We start from the raw sequence: 14,954 nt of genomic DNA on the forward strand, positions 1-14,954 counted from the left end.
GACGAAGAATTATTCCCTCAACTTCAGCTGTGTCAGGATCTAGGTTGCGGTGAAAGCCTGTCAATCTGCTAAGGTAACGTTCGTCTGGGTCTCTGCAAAGGATTTGGCGAAATCTTTGGGTCTTGATAATTTGTTATTCAAACAAATTACGTATTTCATGAATTCAGTTCTTTTACTATGGAAATTGGCCATCCCGGTGTAGCTGTGATGGCCGAGAGGTTAAGGCGTTGGATTTGAAGTCCAATGGGGTCTCCCTGCGCAGGTTCGAATCCTGCTCACAGCGTTGACTCTTTTAAAAGTCATTAATTCATTTGTAGAATTTGGATTTCTTGGAGCTTGAGCTTTGCATTCAATCGAAAGTAAATTTTCATCTGTGAAGAATCCGAAGTAATTTCAAGACGTCTAATTGAATAAATTATATGTCGAGACACAAAAAGCCACCAACTTCCAACACGAATCAGTTTCCAAACATTTATCGAACTATCGTGAAATTTGGATGTTCGGGAGTGACGGGTGTGTGTGTGTGTGTGTGGTGGCGGGGGGGGGGGGGGGGGGGTGGAATTAAGCAAAACAAGAAGCAATGCAATACATTTACCTGCAGGTGATGAATTTGTTTTTAGTATCAGTTGAAAGTCAAGATGAGAAAGTTCAACCTAATTTACAGCTGACTCTCAAGGCCAATAATCTATTATATCAGCAGTCAATGAATTAGAAAAAGCAACTCCATGTGTGGAAAGGAACTCGACTGGTCCAGGTTCCTGGCTTGAGGTGTGATAAGGCAAGGCGATATCAGCGGAATAGAATTTTCTGGAAATATTAGAAATGGAATGTTAACGGTCTTCTGCTATCCACATTCGTAAGAAACTGTGCATTAAGAACTGAAATAGAAAATTAACGATGAAAATCAGACTTAGCCCTCTGCTTGTGGGGTAGCATTGCTCAGAACAATAGGTTGTTGCTGAGACTAAAATTGACCAAAATAATCGATGGGGATCTTATCCACGACCTCCGTTGGAGCAGTTGGTGTGGAGAGCTCAGCTTGAAGAACCAAGTGCCAATTATTCATCTTGGCTGTCTGAATTGCTTCGTTACACAAACTCCCAGTTTAATGAAAAAACCTTTGCTATCAGAGCTAGATGTTTTCATGCCAGCATGTTCCGATATGAGAAGACACTCCATGGAGTAGATGTGACTTAAATTCTGACTCTAACGTCAGTGATGTTGACACATTTCTGCACCAAAACAGCACTACCATTGGTATCAAATCAAACTGAACAAAGGTCTAGTTCACTTAGACATTTCCTTTCTGCAGACTCTGCCAATGGACGTTCAGGCCCGATGTAGGAATAGGGCGTGGTGACATGGGTTCGCAAGTGGATCACTTCATTCTTGCTCACGATCCATAAACCGTAATTCATTTTGAACTTCTTAGCCATCAGCATGATAAATGTTACATAATGCATAGGTTTGCTTCTCGAAAGAAAGAACGAAATCTTATTCAATGCAGACGCAAATTCAAGTTGTCCCTGGTCGACCAGAAGACAGATATCGCGAAACAAAGTGAATACAGAAAACAATCAATGTTTTCTGGGAGTCAAAAAGATGTATTGGAAGAACGGAAACATATATTTGGAACAAAAGTCACATACCACTTCCAGACTAAATGTTCTTGAACCGTTATCTTAATTTGACCTTCATGTCCACCGTTGCTGCAAAAAAATCTTAACAAGTCAGAACTTTGTGTTCTTTGATATTGTCTCCTTCATGTTTCTCTTGATTTTGAAACTAAAACCGAGCAATAGCAATGCTCCCTATTTCACTTGCAAAGATCAGAAGAAGATCAATTTATAAGAGAACAGAAATAAAGCTACGTCTGTCTTCCGAGAGAAAACACAGTTACCATTTCGACTCCAAAAAGTCTTCTTCAGAAGTCTGCACAATGAACTCGAAATAATAGACCGAAAACGAAAAGAAAAGCCATAATGCCGCGAATACACCACCCGCAAGCGCATCAAGCCCTACTCGAATATGCCGTATTACTACTCTCAACATCAGTGGAGAACGGAACAAAGCTCATTCTGCAGTTGTCAACCTGTGATGACGTAGTTTGTAAAATGAGAAATATGATTAGGTAACAAGCGGGATGAAAGCGGGATGATCAGAAATCTGAAAAAAGCAAGTACGTGCTTTGCTTTGAAGAAGGTTGGCAGTGATGAAAATGGAAATTAACTACAGTGAGGGGGGCTTAATACTCAGAATCGTTGCAACACACAGGGACGCAATTCTTTTTGCTGGGTTTCTGTTCTGCCATTTTATAATCACGACTGCTGTCGGGTTTCGTTTCCATTCCGGGCTTAGGTGACTGCCTGATGGCAGTTTGCACAATCGCCCAATTTCAGTGTGGTAGCTCTGGTTTGCTGCCAGATTCTAAACATTTGCAGGTTATTTGGATTCGCCATTGAACGCACACGATTACAGAGACAGTGATGTGGAGAGTGTCTGGATAGGACGTAATTCAGAGGATTTTTGTTAACTTAAATAGACAGAATGGGGTTAGTCTGCTGTTTCCTGGGTAAGCTACATGGACAGAGAGGGGTCAGGGTATTCTTCCCTGAGGGAGATATATTGAGAGAGTTGGGTTAGTTGCTCTTACCTGTGTCAGTCACGCAGATACAGTAGGGTCAATCTGTCCTTCGCTGGGAGAATTTCTTTCACAGAGTGGTGACAGTCTGCTCTTCCCTGCCTGAGTGAAACAGAAAGAGCGGGGTCAGTATTCTCTTCACTCGATAATTTATGTTGATAGCCTGGCTTCCGTCTGCTCTTCTCTGGCGAGTTACATTGGTAGAGTGGGGTTAGTGTTCATTCATTGGGTGAGTGCCAGAGACAGAATGGGATCAGTCTGCTCTTCCCCTGTGTGAATTACATTTATTGAGTGGGGTCAGACTAATCTTCAGTGAATGACTTATATTCACTGTATGGGATCAGTCTGCTGAGTTACACTGAGAGTGTGGGGTCAGTCTGCCCTTCCCTCGGTGAGTAACACTGACTGAGTGGCGTCAGTTTTCTCTTCCCTCACTGAGTTACATTGACAGAGTGGCATCAGTCTAGTCTTTCCTGTGCGAGTTACATTGAAAGAGTGGCGTCAGTCTGCTTTTCACGGAGTGAGTTATTTGGACAGTGTGGGATCAGTCTGCTCTTCCCTGGGTGAGTTGCATTAAAAGAGTGGCGTCAGTCTGCTCTTCCTTGGGTAGTTGCATTGACAGAATGGGGTCAGTCTACAATTTCCTCATTGTGTTAAAATGATCGCATGAGGTCAGAGTGCTCTTCCCTGATTGAGTCTCATTGACAGATTGGGCTTCATCTGCTCTTCCCTGGGAGAGTCATATTAACAGAATGGGGTCAGTCTGCTCCTTTCTGAGTGAGTAATATCACAGAGTGCACTCAGTCTGTTCTTCCCTGGGTTAGCTATGTTAAGAGAGTGGTGTCAGTCTGCTCCTCCACGGGCGTGTTACTTTCTCAGAGTCGTGACAGTCTGCTCTTCTCTGTCTGAGTTTAACAGCAAGTATGGTTTCATTACTGTCTTCGCTGGATGATTCACATAGACAGAATGGAATAAGTCTTCTCTTCTCTGAGTGATTTATTTGACAGAGTGGGGTCAGGCTCGTCTCCCTGCTTGTGATTCATTGACAGAATCAGATCAGCCGGCTCTTTCCTGGATGAGTGACAGAGGCAGAATGGGTACAGCCTACTCTTCTCTGAGTGGTTTACGTTGACAGAGTGGCATCAGTCTGCTCTTTCTTGGGTAAAACTTTCTGACTGAGTGGTATCAGTCTACCATTTGCTGGGTGAGTTACATATAAAGTGTTGGGTCAGTCTGCTCTTCCCTGGATGACTAACATTGACAGAGTGGCGTCAGTCTACTCTTCCCTGTGTGAGTTACATTAACAGAGTGCGGTCAGGCCATAATTTCCTCGGTGAGTTACATTGATCGTGTGATGTCAGACTTCTGTCCCCTGATTGAGTTACATTGACAGAGTGGGGTCCATCTGCTCTTCCCTGGCTGAGTTACGTTAGCAGTTTGGGGTCTGTCTGCTCTCCGCAATCCAGGAAATCAATCTCTAGCGGTTTCTTGTCAGTACCTCCATACTAAGGATTTGAGGAGTTAACAAAAGAAACTCGTCCCCTACATCTTTGCGATAATTAGGGATGGGCAGTGAATCTTATCTCATTGAAAGACAACTGTGTCCCAGAAATGCATTTCTAATAATTGCATGTTCTAATTCGACACTGCAAGCGGTCGGGAATAACTTGAGGAGAGGTGCAGGGTAGAATAATTAAAGTAAAATGCACTGATGCCGAGGAGACATAACACAAGATGTGAGTGTGGAGCTGATGGTGCAAGGCTCAGTGTCAGTGCTCTTGGTTCAGCATTTATTGCTCACTGTTCGCAATGACTCACACACCACTGCTGTCAATTCACAACAATGAGCCTGTTGATCTTGGTTTGAAAATCCCTGCGTGTGTATTAACGTGGTTAATGGGACGTGAGAGGGGATGAGTACATCCTCTTTATTATGTCAGTTTAAACAGACGAAAATATCTGTTGGATGCCAATGCAAGAGGATACTGTCTTTTTCTGTGCCTTTTTAGTGGGGCATGCTCAGCATTGAACGTCTGTTTTTGCACAAGCAGAGTTTGATAGCCATTCATACTGAGCAACATTAATACAGAAAACGCGTTTTCGAATTCCTGTGATCAAGTGGCTCAGGCATTGCACATATGGACGAGCAATTTGGCTTTTAACGTGGCAATAGACAATAGACAATAGATGCAGGAGTAGGCCATTCAGCCCTTCGAGCCTGCACCGCTATTCAATATGATCATGGCTGATCATTCCCAATCAGTATCCTGTTCCAGCCTTATCTCCATAACCCTTGACTCCACTATCTTTAAGTGGCGCCATGGCTTAGATGGTGAAAGCAGCTCCCATCACACTGGTGCCTGCTCATTGTATTGAAAGATCGTTATTTATCTCACCTTTCCTGTTTGAATTGCTGTACATTCTGATTTCGCGTTCTGGCTTCATTTTCCTGGTTTAAATCCAGTAGTGTAGGTTGCTCTTTTCAACTACTATTTTAACCTGGAGATTCTTCCCGCAGTTCCACAAGCACTTCTGCTTCTCATCCTCTTATTCTCATTCCTTCATTCCCAGTTTTGTGCTAATTAAGTGGTGAGGCAGGAGACACTGCAGCATTCCCGGGGAATGTTGTGGTAATGGCAGTGACACCACGACATGATCACCCTCATTCTCTGCTGTCACCATTCATTCGTTGTACACCACCAGTAAATGCATCGTTGTTCTTTTCAGCTATCATGTAATTACTTTCTTCTTCTGTTGGATAAGGAAATCAACTTTAACTTCCAAAGTGTTTTTAGATTTTGAGGAAGAAATGTCTCCTTGCCTCAGATCGAAGTGACAGACGCATTATACAGAGAATGTGAGACTACTTCGACCGATTCCAGCTAGGCGTCAGAAAGCCTCACAGCAGTTCGAATCTCAAACTGTCTCTGAATGTCAGGCTTTTTCAAGAGCAGAAATGGGAATTGAGGGAGATGGACAGCCAGAGAGTCGGAGAATGTGAAAAAGGCCCAGGAGGATACAGAGACAAATATAGAAAAAACAAAGACATATATTGAGGTAGACACTGAAAGAATCAATTCTCCATTCGGCGTGACTGCTAAATAACGGAAACTAAAAGGAAATGTAGCCATTAAAACTTCGCCTTCCACCAGCTCAGGAAAATTAAAGTAGCATGACAGCTGATTAAGTCCTTTTAAGATTGTAGATTCGATGTTTGTAAGCTCAAGAGTGATTTTGATAAATATCCTGGTTCGACAGGTAAGATTATCATTTTCCCAACAGTATAATCAAGAAATCTATAACTAACCTGTTTCCTGTCCATCTTATGCAAAAAACCTAATTCTCTCCACAGATGTTGCCAGGTGTAGCAGGTTTCTCGATCAATTCTCGTTTTTAGTTCATATTTCTAAAACCTGTATCTTTTTGTTTTTGATAACCTGGCACAAAACCAAGCATTACCAGGTTCGGACCAGTGGTAAGAAATACTGGTACCACGATATATTTGCACAATAAAACGTGCATTCCCTGTCCGAGAATAGAACCAACACTATTGTGGTTAGAGTTGCAAATCCTAACTACGAGATTACACGGAATGAAGACAGACGCACTTGCGCTTATTCTCAATGAAATGGATTTGCCACTTCATTTCTGATCAGTTTCACTGCAGATTGGTTTCTACTCGTCTTCAAGTTTTGCGGAATGGAAAATCCCATTTGGCTCATGGTGCAGTCTGGGTTAAAGACATTCATCGATTCTATTCCCAGTTTCCAGCTTTGGTCCATAACCTTATGTGTTCTGATGTTTCCAGTGCAAATGGCAGTGAGGTTCTCGCCATGATCTTAGATGACACAACAATGGGATTGAAGTTTGATATAGTCACACTGTGTTATTACCCACGTCGTGTCTCCCACGGAAAGAGACACACAGACACATTTCCCGAGAGTGGCAGAGTTCTCAGGATTTGACCAGCACCTTGTGCTTCACTTCACATGTCCACTCCAACATGCCAGTTCAACCTCCAAAAGGCAGCTTTTTGTTAAACCAAAGCCAGTTCTATAGACAATGAGAGACGTTGATCTGAACTAGAATTTGAATTGGACGAAAGAAACAGTAAATTCGAAAACCCAAACCCTTCCGTTCCTGACAGACAACAGGAATGGACTAGCACGCTGCCTCCTCGTGATTTTAAATGCAAACCGACAATCCCCTAATTCGACGTCAGGCATGTTACCAATTCCATTACTGACCCAAAGACCAGGTTTGGATGTGACAGTTTGTCTATAGGTAATGTAAACTTCCACATCAGGGAAACAGTATTTACAAGGTGAAAAATCAGCAAACATAATCACCGTCACTGTTTCACTTGGAATTCCCCACTCTGTGAAACATTTCCTTTCACTGTGCTTTCATCCTTGAAGGTTTTTTACATTCCAGAGCCTGAACTAATTCAGCGAGAACCCACTGGTCATTTCGAGCCCGTCATCCGGAATGAGGCGAGTTGAACGTTGCCTTTCTTGCTGCCAACACATCAGCGCAGCTCAAAACGAGCTCGTGTTAGCATCAGTCTTTACTTAACTTGCTGCAGTATATCTGCTGAACAACAGCAGATTATCACAGCATTGCCTTCTTCACATTGAAACCAAGGGTGATAATATGAACCGACTTGGAACCTTGGAGAGAGAAACACTGCTGACGAAGACGATTATCCAGGACGTGAAGAGCAGGCACTAGAGTTTGGACAGGTCCCAAAGGCTACTGCAGTATCAATGGACATCCCTCCATACGAGTCTGAGTTTGCATTGCCCTAACAGGCTTTCATTCCCAATCAGGAAATGACGATTTAATTCTCTCGTGAATTATCTGAATGAAAATTAAATTCTGGTTGCACCCAGAACACGCACACGGATCCTGCCAGAACAATTCAGTGATCGATCAGCATCTGTCTGGAAGGACAATGGCAGCAAATACAAGCGAAAGCTATCGCCGCAATTACCCCTCCAAGGTTCTCGCGTTTCCCAGTTGAAAATATATCGCTGTTCCTTCAATGTCACTACTTCTAAATCCTTGCCTCTTGCCATCATGCCTGTTCCCCACTACTGAGGACATCCAGGGTTCTGCAGAGTAACTCAAAATCTCAATCTCTCGAGTAATTAGGGATTGACGGTGTATCCCATCACATTGCGCAATGACTTTGTCCCAGTAATACGTTTCCAAAAAGCTGCAGTTTCTAAGGGAACACTTTCAAGTTGTCGGGAATAAGTTGTGATTTGGAGATGCCGGTGTTGGACTGGGGTGTACCAAGTCAAAAATCACACAACACCAGGTTATCGTCCAACAGGTTTAACTGGAAGCACATTAGCTTTCGGAGCGATGCTCCTTCATCAGGTGTTTGTGGAGGGCTCGATCGTAACACAGAATTTATTGCAAAAATTTGCAATGTGATGTAACTGAAATTATACACTGAAGAATTGATTGTCTGTTAACTCTTTCAACTGTTGAAAGAAGTGAAACTGTCACTGTATTCAATGTGTAAATCAAAAAACCCGTTTTTTAAAAAGTTGCATTATCGGGTTAGCTGTTAACAATGGTAATAGCTAGACAATATGTTGAAGGTGTTAGCCCCCTGAGTTCTCTGTCTCTGACCTGATGTTTAGATTGATTGTAATCTAAAAAGTGAGATAACAGAGTTTTACAGAATTTCATGCAGTTTTTGAGCTCAGAGTTCTACATGAATGTATGTGGTTTCTGAGCAAAGTGCAATGTAACTCTGAAAGTTCCAAAAAAATTCACCACACAAAATATGTGTGTGCACGTGGGTCTTTGTCTGTGTGTGTCTCCAGCGAAACCAAAAACTGACAACTCATGAACAGAAGCAGAACTGACAAAGAGAACATATTTTCAGACACACGGACTCATGAATGCTGTCTGTGAGGCAGGGCGAGTCGTCTGGGTCATGGGCTGCTCACACAAATTGCAGCGAGGCAATTCCAAATGGTGCTTTCAACGTACTGGTGCCTTAGAGCACCAATACTTCCAAGAAAGTGTTCATTTAACATGAATCAGAACTGACTAACAATGAACCATGAAAAGTGAAGATTACCAATTACAGTCTCGATTAGATGAGGTTAACAATTGGGCTGATATCTCCACCGGATCGAGAGGACCAATCACCAGCCTCTCTCATCAGGACAGAAATTAAGGAAATTAGGGAAAAGTGACCAAGTTTCGTATCGCAATTTCCCTCCTTTTCGCAACAAGAACAAAAAACTGCGAGCAGATTCAATGTCGAACCTAATTTCACATCAACAGGGAAACAAATAACTCCATTCACTTTCAGAGAAACTGTGAAAAATGCAAATTGTCTGGAATATGAAAGATTGGCGCAGCCTGTTTTTAAGTCGCATATTATGCTGGTGGCCTTTCGAGCTGGAGGGGAACGTGACAACTACAGCAGAAGGGGAAAACAGCGTGGGCACTGACATGTTGATTGCTTTCTGCTGTGCCATATCACAGCCTGGTTAGAAGAAATGACTACTTTTTCTGTTCAACTTTAACAAAACTCATCCCTGCAAAACGTTGCCAGCTGAATCCATTAGCACACGTGGCCGCGCAGGGATGCAAACACAAGCCTTGTTAAGAAGTGGAATCTGAAATCAGAGTCTCAGGTTGCTCAGCCACACGAGCACACAGACCAAAACCGGAAACCCAAGAACATGTACCTGATGATACCCTGCAGCAGACTCACAGCAACTGTACCAGTTCTGCAGAATAAGCGGTGGGGAGGAATTGCTCTATCTGAGTGGTCGTGCTTGTTGTTCTCATCAGAAAATATGGCTTTGAATTTGCTGGCCCATATCTGCTGCCATGCTGAAACAGAATGCAATTCCGATTACTCGCTGTGTGAAACTTTGCTCATTTTCTCCCCTCAGATAAAGTGATAACTGGAGATGATGAATTCTGCTCCTGCCAGAAAGCAATTACCTCCACATATCTTGACACACAAGTCTATCTTTCTTTCTGTCCGTTTTTTTTTGAAGCGCCGATCCTTTCCGTAGGAGATGAAGATGATTACTGCTCCCCAACAGAATCACAGTGGGGCCAGAGACCCGATCGAGCTGCTCAGAACAGTTCGTGTTTGCCAAGAATCACCGAAACTGAGATTGATAACACGTAGACACGGTGTAACAGCTGCCAACACATGTGGAGGGTTTTGGGACGGAATAGGACCCACTCTAGGAAAAAGACTGGATCCTAAAACTGGGGAGTAAGTGTTCAGGGAGAGGACTGGAGAATGGGGTTAAGAACGATATTAGCCAAGATCGAATGGCGGAGCAGACTGGATATTCTGAAAGCGCTAACCGTCCTCCTATGTCTTCCAATCTCTGGCCACCTGGATTCTAAGGAAATAGAAACAGAGTTATTTGTTCAGTTGGACGTCCTGGGCAAAGTGAGAGATAGAACAAGCATGATACAATTTTAGAGACTGGGAAAATGTTTGGAGAGGAAGCAATAAAGGTGAAGCTGAATATAAAGTTTGAAGTCAGGACAAATTCAAAAAAAAGGAAGTTTGTAGAATGGCAGAGGGACATGGAGATGGAAAAAGAAGTTTATCCGTCCCGAAATCTCAATCGGTTTTCATTTTCAAGATTCGACCGGATCTGCTGAGAGTTTCCAGCAATTTCATTTGTTGATTCTGAAACAAAGGACGGGAGTGATCCTGGACCAATCAGCTCTGCCATGTTCTAGGAATATTTGACTTATCCGTTCGATCAGATCACGTTTGTCCCACACTGAAACCTCAGAATCCTTCCCCACCCCCTCCCTCGTTACTGGCAATAAACTGTTCATACATAAACTTACATGAGCACACAACAAGAACAATTGCAAAACGTTCAGGGAGAGCTCCGTTCCGTTCCATCAGCACATTCTGAATCAGTTAATTGTTGTTCAGGACCCATGAGACATTAAGCCGTCTCTGTCAGACCACGAACAAATGGCCATTCGCGTTCTTTGTCTTTGAACACTTTGGTTGGTGCACCGATGTAGTGGAATCTCACGTTTTGAAATGGACATCATTCATAGTATTTTCAGCTGCACTGATAAAGTTATCTCTAGCGGTTCCAGTAAAGTGCAGACAGTTTTCACTCAGAAACCGACATGTGATCAAAGCAGTAGGACATATGTGTCAACGAAAGCAACAAGAATGCTCCACCAGCGTTGGTTTGCAATTCTGCATGTGGGACGAAGAGCTGGAACTCTATTAAACAGTGAAAACGACTATTATGGGGCTTGGACGCACGACTCTCTGATTAAACACCTCACATTTCATCGAACTGAGATATCCAGGCTTGGCACACGACGAATTAGTTGACTATTTCATTCTGAGCATAATTTACCTGGCACAGCAATTTGCAAAGATCCAGCTCATTCCTCCCAATCACAAAGAACATAATTCACATCTTTCACTTTTGTTATTTCTTCAAAACATTACAATCTATTTAACACTTATCCCAGCATTTAAGATTCAACCTGAATATTTTCATACGAAGTGATTTCCAGTCAATCTAGCAGACAGCAAATCAGTCGGAAAATTACCTTAGGAAACCAAATCATTTCCGTTTACAGTGTTGGGAATTTCCCATCTGCTGACGAGCCAGAGTCTTCACAATCAACATTTTCTTCGTTCTTCCTGCCTAAAACGTTTACCACTTCTCTACTGATTTTTAAGACAGGAGTTTTGTTTATAACACGTTCCAAGAACAGGAACAACCTTCCAATCTCCTGAAGCCATTTCCAATTTCAAATGGAAGTTTTGTTCCTTTCCCACGGGAAGAGCATTTAATGAGAAAGGAGTTTCCACGAGCTGAGTCCCAGGGTTTGGCAGGAAGCCCTTATTGAAGCTGCAGTGGCGGCTTTCAGTTGGCATCGGGGGAATTGGAGAACATGGTGTCGTATTCTGCTCCGTGTAACCGTCTTGCTCCCTGTGGACTCGGGGTAAATCATGGATGAGTTTTCGGAACAACACTGCCTTCCAGTCTCTGGCCATCTGCTATCTAAGGAAATAGAAACAGAGTTATTTGTTCAGTTCGAAGTCCTGGGCAATGTGAAAGATGGAACAGGTCTGATACAAAATTGGAGGATGAGAAAATGGTTGGAGAGGAAGTAATAAAAGAGAAGCTGAATATAAAGTTTGAAGTCAGGAGACATTCAATAAAAATGAAGAGTGTGCAAAAGCAGGTGGAGATGGACATGGAAAAGAAGTGTCACTCGTCCCGAAGTCTTAAATCGATTTATATTTCCAAGATGCTACCAGACCTGCTGAGAGTTTCCAGTAATTTCATTTGTTGGTTTAGAAACAGAAGATGGCAGTGATCCTGGAACAAATAGCTCTCCCGTGCTGTGGGGTTATTTGACTTACTGTGTCTATGTCCCACACTGACACCTCACGATCCTGCCGCACCTCCACTCTCGTTACTGACAATATACTGTTCATTACGTTAAACACAAGAAGAACAATTGCAAACGGTTGAGGGAGAGTACCCTTCGGTTTCCATCAGAACAATCTGAATCACTGAAAATTGGTTCAGGGCCCATGTGACATTGATCCGTCTCTGTCAGACCACTCGCAAGTGGCCATTCACTTTCCGTTCATTTCAACACTTTGGGTGGTGCACGTTTGGTTTGGAACCTCACGTTTTCAAACGGACATCATTCATTGTATTTTCGGCTGCACTGATAAAGTTGTCTCTGGCGCCTCCAGTAAAATGGAAACAGTGTTCACTCAGAAACCGACGTGTGATCAAAAGCAGGCGGACAGATGTGTCAATGAAAGCAGCAAGAACATTCCCCTGCGAAGGGTTGCAATACTGCACGTGGAACGAAGAGCCGGAATTGTATTAAGCAGTGAAAGCGCGCATTGTGAGGCTTGCACCCACCAGCCTCAGATTATGCATCTCACACTGCACCGACTGAGCTAACCAAGCACGGTGCACTGTGGATTAGTTTGCTGTTACATTGCGAGCATAATTCATCAACAATTTGTTAGGATCCAGTTAATTCTTCCTCATCACAAAAATATCATTCACACCTTTCACTTCAGTTATTCCTTCAAAGCATTACAATCTATTCCACACTTGTCCCGGGATTTAAGGTTCAACCTTAATATCTTCATATTTTTACCCTCACCTTTATGTTGCTGATGTGATTTCCAATCTCTCTGGCAGACAGTAAATCAGTCGGGAAATTACCTAAGGAAACCCAATCATTTCCGTTTACAGTTTTGGGCATTTCCCATTTGCTGACGAGACAGAGTCGTCTCAATCAACACTTTCTTTGTTCTTTCTACCTAAAACCTTTACCAATTCTTATTTTCAAGTCAGAAGTTTTACTTATAACACGTTCCAAGTTCCAGAAGTTTTATTTATATCACTGGAGCAACATTCCAATGTCGTGAAGCCCTTTCCAATTTCAAGTGAAAGTTTAGCTCATTCCAGCTGTTACGAAGGAAGGAGTTTCCACGAGTTGTTTCCCATGGCTTGGCAGAAAGTCGCTGATTGAAGCTGCAATGGCCGCTTTCTGTTGACATCGAGAGCTTGGAGAAAGTGATGTCGTATTCTGTTGCGTGAAAACGTCTCACTCCCTGCGGACCTGGGGTGAATAATGGATGAGTTTTCCCGGTTCCAATGTCAATACATGGTCGGGGTAAATGCTTGTGCTGAAATATTTGAGGCTTATTCCCTGGGTGGGCTGGAACCACCAACATTTCAGCCAACTGCGCTGACCATTTGAGATACAGAAACTGGCAACGCAGATATCCAAAAGCAAAGTTATCGACGGGATATGAGGATCTGTGGGACAGCAGGAACTTGCGTTTTTTTCAGAGATAGTCGTTGATTTTATCACCGAGACGGTAAGCACACTGAGGAGCTGCAAACACTCAAATTAAAAGGCATCCACACACGCGCAGTTCTCTCACATACATCTCCACATAGTTGCTCACTGACAATGCTGGTATTCGAAGCCACGATTCGATAGAAACTGAAGCTTAAAAAAAATCCAGCACATTAGACCGCTCGACCATGCTACCGCACAAAAACCAGCACTCAGATTTGTTATGACCAGTGTTTCAGCATGGATTCACTTTCTGCACTTCGACCTCGCAAATTTTGTAATGCAATGGGCGTAATTTAAGAAGAAAGATTTTTAAAAATGTACAGACAAGGAACAGGCCCTTCATCCATTCAAGCCTGAGCCGATCCAAATCTACTGTTTAAACCTGTCACCCAATTCCTAAGCATCTGTATCCCTCTGCTCCCCACCTGCTCATGCATCTGTCCAGACGCCTCTTAAATGTATTTACCGTGATTACCTCTCCCGTCTCTGCTAGGAACGCTTTCCAGACACCCACCACCCGCTGTGTCAAGTAGTTGCTGCGTGTATCCCTCTTAAACCTTTTACCTCTCACCGTGAAAGCGTGAGCTCTCGGTATTTAATCCTTCAACCTGGGAAATAAAACTTTTCTCGATCTACCCTGTCTGTACCCTTCATGAGTTTGTAAACCTCAAAAAGGTCTCCCTCAAACTTTCCTTTTTTCTAATGAAAACAAACCTAACCTACTCAACCTCTCTTCCTCGATTGCACCATCCATATGAGGCAACATCCGCTTAAACCTTTTACACGCCCTCTCCAAAGCGTCCACATCCTTTTGGCAAAGTGGCGACCAGAAATTTACACAGTATTCTAAGTGTGGCCAGACCAATGTATTGTTCAATTTTAACATGACTTACCAGCTATTTTATTCAATACCCCGTCCAATGAAGCGAAGCATATTCTATGCCTGCTTGACCACTCTATCCACCTGAGCAGCAACCTTCAGTGTATATTGGACCTGCACTCACAGATCTCTCTATCCATCAACTTTTTTTTCCCCCCCAAAGCTCTTCTGTTCATTGTATAACCCCATCTAGAATTAGACTGACCAAAATGCGTCACCTCACATTTGTCTGTTTTGAACTCCAGCTGCCACCTTTCCGCCAATTTTTCAGTATATCTATATCCTCCTGTATTCTTTAATAGTCACTTATAATTTCAGCTAGTCCAGAAATCTTCGTGTCATCTGCAAACTTTCTGATCATTGCAACAGTGCTCTTTTCCAGATCATTTAAGTATATCACAAACAACAGTGACCACAACACTGACCCCTGTGGAGCACTACTGGTCATCTTACTCCATTTCCAGAAACTCCATTCAACTGCCACTCTGTCTCCTATTGCTCAACTAATTCTTTACCCACCTGTCTAGAACACCCTGCACA

The 14,954-nt window shown here is 43.0% G+C and overlaps 1 non-coding gene across 1 annotated transcript; it reads left to right on the top strand.

Moving 5' to 3' along the window:
- Positions 1-201: 201 nt before the first annotated feature.
- trnas-uga (transfer RNA serine (anticodon UGA)) lies at positions 202-283 on the top strand. Its single transcript has one exon. It is a non-coding gene; the product is annotated as a tRNA-Ser (tRNA).
- The last annotated feature ends 14,671 nt before the right edge of the window (positions 284-14,954 follow it).

The sequence above is a fragment of the Chiloscyllium punctatum genome, chromosome 27 (assembly GCF_047496795.1).
Source record: "Chiloscyllium punctatum isolate Juve2018m chromosome 27, sChiPun1.3, whole genome shotgun sequence".
NCBI classification, from domain to species: Eukaryota; Metazoa; Chordata; class Chondrichthyes; order Orectolobiformes; family Hemiscylliidae; genus Chiloscyllium; species Chiloscyllium punctatum.